The sequence below is a fragment of the Carassius carassius genome, chromosome 17, assembly GCF_963082965.1.
Source record: "Carassius carassius chromosome 17, fCarCar2.1, whole genome shotgun sequence".
In the NCBI taxonomy this organism is placed as follows: Eukaryota; Metazoa; Chordata; class Actinopteri; order Cypriniformes; family Cyprinidae; genus Carassius; species Carassius carassius.
Genome location: NC_081771.1, coordinates 1,993,304 through 1,999,852, shown reverse-complemented (window position 1 = coordinate 1,999,852; position 6,549 = coordinate 1,993,304).

The window sequence follows — 6,549 nt, the reverse complement described above, 5'->3', positions numbered from 1 at the left end:
GCCGTGCCACAGGAGAAGAAAACATCGTCGCCAAAACGAAGTGCTATTAGAAGACATCCTGTCAAAGCTTTTTGGTACATATCGCCTACCGTAGATGCAACGCGCATTTGAAAAAAAATGCGCGTTGGTAATTTTGGAGAGCAAAATTAGTTTGAATGCAAATTACAATTTCACCACTAGATGGGAGTAATTCCTACTTACAGTCCCTTTAATAGTTTTAATAATTATTGCATTTTGGCAGAAATGTAAGGTTATAATAAAATCCACTGTATGTACTCTAAGTAACTGGTATTTTGGCAGAAATGTATGGTTATAATAAAATCCACTGTATGTACTCTAAGTAACTGGTATTTTGGCAGAAATGTATGGTTATCAAAGTAAGAGTTGTCAAAACATTAATTGCTCAGAGATTGGTTGATAACTGTATCAACCCTGTCTCAGATGCTTCTACTTAAACAAATTTTGGATAGACTAAAACACAAATAAGACAGCTGTTAGCAGACATTAATAAGTACAGTGTTCCTGTGGCTCAGTGGTAGAGCATTGCGTTAGCAATGGGTTTGATTCCCAGGGAGCACATGTTAGGTAAAAAAAGTTAGCCTTAATGCACTGTAAGTTGGTTTGGATAAAAGCATCTGCTAAATGCATGAATTTACACAACTATGAAACTAACAGCCTAACATATAGCCTGAGTTCATATTGAGATGTTTGACTTCTGAGCACCATCGAGACATTTGGGATCTCCTGTGCACCACCAGATGGGACATGTGAGGTTACTGAGTGTGTTCTCTTCAGGACAAACATCTGAGAAGCAGGAGACTGCTGGTGCAGAAGTCTCAATTTACTCTCTCCATTGCCTCTAGGAGACAGAACTGAGATACTGAAGAGATCTCATTTGAGATCTTTCCATGCTGTTTGCTCACACTCTCTCTCTCTTACACACACACACACACACACACACACAGACACACACACACACACACACACACACACACACACACACACACACACACACACACACACACACACACACACACACACTGCTACTCTCTGCTCATTCAGCACAGCCACAGCACTGGTTGTACTGTACTTTGTATCAGAAAGGATCATTACTGTAATAAGGCTTTTAGTAATGCAGGTTAGAACCCATAATTGGCTTGAAAGGCACAAATGCACTCTGCTTTTTCGGAAACCTGCTGGACTTCTCTGGAAGTTGCATTGTTTGTGTTCTAAATGAACAGAGAAATGGGAAAGTTATAATTACAGAGAGGCTGTTGTGATGGAGCGGGCGAGGAGTCAAACATTCACACAGACCTGATGAGACATGACCCAAACACACACTTCGACATAGATGAACGACAAGGATGAAGAAGAAGCACAGTTTGCAATGCTAAAACGAGTGAATTATACGATCTAATGAAAAACAAATGTACACATTTTAAAGTGTGATTTAAGAATTCCACTCTCTTTTTTATTGGCCTCTATAGGAGAAACAAGCTAAAGTTTTCAGAAAATCTTAGAATGTTTGGATTTCACATGTCTGAATCAATATCTCGGAGAACACAAACCCAAAAGCAGCTTCTCCCATAAGACAATCCTTATTCTGGAAAATGGAGGGTATTTACTAAACGCCATGACTTAAGAAAAGAGAATCGATGGCTGTTTCTAAAACCGATCTAGAGATTGACTAATCAGTGGATTGAGAAAAGTGTTGTTTTAGTGTCATTTAGAAATTATTATAGTTTTTAAATATTATATTCTGTATATATTATTGTGTTTTTTCTATATTAGTTTTTATTTTTTTGCATGTTTTTGTCATTTTTATTAGTTTGATTCTGAAGAGATCTCGCTTGTGATTATTCCATGTTGTTAGCTCATACACATTCTCTCTGGCTCTTTCAGCATAATTATTATATTAATGATATTAATCTTAATATTATTAACACACACGCACACGCACACACACACACACACACACACACACACACACTGTAATTGTATATTTATATATACTGTCAATGTATTTTTATTTTAATTAGGTTTTATTTTTCTAAATTTGTTTTCAACATTTCAAAAGTTTGTAATTCTGTTGTTTTAATCATTTTTATTAATTAGTTTTTAAATATGGCCACACATTTTTAGCAACCACCTAAAATAAAATAAAATAATTAAAATAAATGCTTAATTAATTAATTAATTCATTCATTAATTCATCCATTCATTCATTCTAATTCAATTAAATTAATTCAGTTTTAGTTTTGGTCAGCTATAATAATCCTGATAGAGACCTTGGACATCAGACATTCTGGAACAACGTGAGGGGTAAGAATTATTATTGTTTTGCACAAAATATCAACATGCAATGCTTGCAACCCATAACTTATTAGTCTCCACTACATAACAATATTACGTGCAATTCATTGTAAAAGTCCAAAAACAGTAATACGGTTCCATGTTTTGTTTAAAAAAAAAAGAAGAAGAAAAAAAGCTTTTTGTAAAACACAAGTCAACAACAAAAGTCGATGCGGTGGAATATATATATATATATAAAAGAGCAGAACATTCACTAGGCAATAGTATAAAATATTGGCTAGTGTGTAGTGAATGTTGTGCTGTGCTTCTATTGCTCTGAGCCACAGTGTTAGCTCTCAGAAGCAGGATCAGGATGTGTTACAGATCGAGTGGGCGTCTGCTGTTTGACTGATTCCAGCTCTTTAGACCACTGTGTCTCCAGCTTTGCAAGGCCTCGTCTCAGACGCAGTATCCTCTCAGATGGAGACAGGTGGGCCGCCAGGAGCTTCCTTATGTGCTGCAGCAGCAGAATGCGTCCGCATCGGTTTTAATACAGCTTCTATTGCAAAAGGATCAATAATGCAATGAAAAATAATAGCGGTGATTAAATATATTGTGGTTACTTTTCATATCGCAGTTTATACATTCCTCTAATACTTATTATACAGTAAAAACATTCTTAAAAAGAGATTTTATTGAAAATAAACTTTGCATAGGGCTTTTATAGCTGAGAAAAAGACAATGAAAATACATTTATTTATTTTAAATACAATAAACATTAACTAAAATAGTGTGTGTGTGTGTGCATGTGTGTGCGTGCGTATCAATATATATATATAAAATATAAAATACTTTCTCAGTGATACTAAACACTGGAGCATAAGATACTTCCTCACTAAAGGATCATGATCAGTTTAGAGATTATTATTTAAAACAAGACAAAAGAAGGAACAGTGTACCGAGAAGATAAAAAGATAAGTCTTATTATTTCCCCCCAGTCTTGCTTAAAGCAATAGATGTTGGCATACAGTAATTCTTAGTTCCCTTTCGAGAGTACTCTCGTACTGCGTAAGCTAGCTTACGCTATGGGAAAAGGTCCCCTTTTCTCGAGAATATGAAGCCAAAAATTATCCTTAATTTTTAAATAATGTAAAACGCAGTGCTGCAGCACAGCAGACCCAAGCGAAGTGGCTCGCGCGCTCATTGGCTGTGCTGCGGCAACTGCAGCAACCTATGGTGAGGCGGCGGAGAGGAACGAACCAATGGGGGCGCTTCGCGCCCATTGGACGTCAGAGCGCGCCAAAATAGGCGTGTCTGGAACTATATAAGCCACCGCTTCACCATAGGGATCAGATTTCATCTCCTTCAGCGATCTCACCTGCACTTCGCTGTCTTCTCCGGAGAAGCCTCTGCACGCCGTCGAAAAGCCTCTCAGCGGGATAGCACTGCAACGCAGATCTGAGGACGCCGGCTCGTGCTTCATCTCGACGCCGCCTTCAGCACTCGCTTCCTGCTGCGCCATCCGGCGTGACTATATCCTTTGAGCTTTGGGTCATGACCGAAAGGACAAGATCCCGGATACAGGCGGCCGAAATGAGCTTTCTCCGCAGGGTGGCTGGGCGATCCCTTAGAGATAGGGTGAGAAGCTCAGTCACCCGGGAGGAGCTCAGAGTAGAGCCGCTGCTCCTCCACATCGAGAGGGGTCAGCTGAGGTGGCTCGGGCATCTGTTTCGGATGCCTCCTGGACGCCTTCCAGGGAAGGTGTTCCGGGCACGTCCCACTGGGAGGAGACCCCGGGGAAGACCTAGGACACGCTGGAGAGACTATGTCTCCCGGCTGGCCTGGGAACGCCTCGGTGTCCCCCCAGAAGAGCTGGAGGAAGTGTCTAGGGAGAGGGAAGTCTGGGGTTCTCTGCTTAGACTGCTGCCCCCGCGACCCGGCCCCGGATAAGCGGAAGAAGATGGATGGATGGATGGATGGATGTTTCAAATGCCTCGGGCCTGTGCTTCATGCCGAGGCCCTCTGCCCAGCGAGGACCGCCACATCATCTGTGTCTCCTGCCTGGGCCGCGAGCATGCTGAGAGCGCACTCTCCAAGGGCGGCTGCCCTGAGTGCGACGACATGGCTATATCGACCCTGCGGGCTCGATTAGCTCAAACCAGCCACGATGCTCCACCCGCTCCGCCTCTTCTCTCTCAAGTGCCGCGTAAGAAACGCCGCGATCAGAGAATGCCTGAGCACACTGCTACACGCGAGCTCACGCCGGAACACTCCCCGCGTGCCTCGCCCGCTCTCTCTCCTTCGCCTGTCCTCTTCGTGGACGAGCAGCGCCAGTCCCTGCTCACCAGCGCCCCCTTCTCCTTCGGAGCGCCTGAGGCGGAAGAGGACAGACACGACAGCCTTTCTCTCGCCGCGTCCAGTAGTGAGGAATGGTCGGGCTCCATTGCGGACCCCCCCCCCTCTACAGCACCCAGCTGCACCGGACAACGCGCTGATATCGACGCAGAGCTTACTCGCGTGCTTACAAGGGCTGTCAGCGACCTTCAGCTCGACTGGTCTCCTCCAGACGAGCCCGCTAAAAGCAGGCTGGACGAATGGTTCTTGCAGGGGCGCCCTTCGGCCCCTCCGCAAAGAAACGCCCCCTTCTTCCCGGAAGTTCACGATGAACTCACGAAGTCGTGGAAAGCCCCATTCTCCGCACGCTTGAAAACTTCTGTCTCGTCAGCGCTCTCCTCTGTCGACGGCGCCCGAGACCACGGTTACGAGAGCCTCCCCCCTCTCGAAGAGGCTATTGCTGCACACCTCTGCCCGCCCTCAGCCGCAGGATGGCGGTCGAAGCCTGTGCATCCATCCAAGCCGTGCCGCACCACCTCAGCTCTCGCTGGCCGAGCTTACACCTCCGCTGGTCAAGCTGCTTCGGCTCTACACACCATGGCTGTGCTGCAGGTTTTTCAGGCCAGACTTCTCCGTAAACTGGACGAGTCTGCCCCAGATACCTATGACTTTAAAGATCTCCGCAGCACTACTGATCTAGCCCTGCGTGCGACAAAGACCACAGCACAAGCGATCGGCCGAAGCATGGCAAGCCTCGCTGTTTTAGAGCGGCACCTCTGGCTCACGCTCACGGAGATGAAGGACGCCGACAAATCCGCCTTTCTTGACTCTCCTATCTCGCCTTCTGGCCTCTTTGGCCAGTCGGTTAAGGGTTTCGCTGAACGCTTCACTGAGGCTCAGAAAACGTCACAGGCAATGAGACACTTCCTGCCGAAACGCTCTAGCTCTGCTGCGGGACGCCGTAGAAATGCGCCGCCCCCTCAGACCTCGAAGCCATCGCAGCCAGACTTACAGTCTCGCCCAGCGACCAAAACCCAGCACCGCTCTCGCTCTACGAGCCGCAAACCGCCAGAGAGACGGGTTCCTCGGCCCAGGATTGTGCTGAACCCCGAGCCTCCGAAGCCCTCCTGACCTTCGGGCTGAAAAGACCGTGGTTAAGTCCCGCTGCGGCCGGACCACCACACAAGAAACCTCACATGCTTCCTCCAATCCCCTCACTAAAGGCGGTTGGAGATGTCTATACTGCAGTAAACGAGCCTGTTACAATGCACGCACGCCTGCACACAAACGCCGTTTTCACGGCGACCTCAATAAAGCACAAAAAGAGCTTTTTCTATGTAGGCAGTGTGCCCACTACACAGTACGCACCCCTACATGTATACACACTCCCCCAAGTGTCACAAAGACTCACTCGGGTCTCCTTTCATGCCCACCTTCCCGCTCGCGCCGGAGGTGCTCTAAATGTAGCGCGCGTGCCCACTTCTCAGTGCGCAACCCTACAAATAAGCGCTGTCACCACAGTGTCACAAGCACAGTATACTCGAGCTACTGGTCCCCTCATAACAGGCGGCCAGTGCCCGAAGCACATTCAACCCATAGCCGCACTTCTTGCAAACTTCTTGCAAAAGGGGCGATAGAAACTGTCCCCCCTGCGCAGCGCGAGTCAGGCTTTTACAGCCGCTACTTCCTCGTACCAAAAAAGGATGGCGGTCTCAGACCCATCCTAGATCTCAGACGTTTGAACAAAGCGCTTATGACGCGATCGTTCAAAATGTTAACTACCAAACAAATACTCGCGCAAATTCGCCCGAGGGATTGGTTTTTCTCAGTGGATCTGAAAGACGCTTACTTTCACATTCAAATAGCACCCCATCACAGGCCATTCTTGAGATTCGCCTTCGAGGGGCAGACTTATCAGTACAT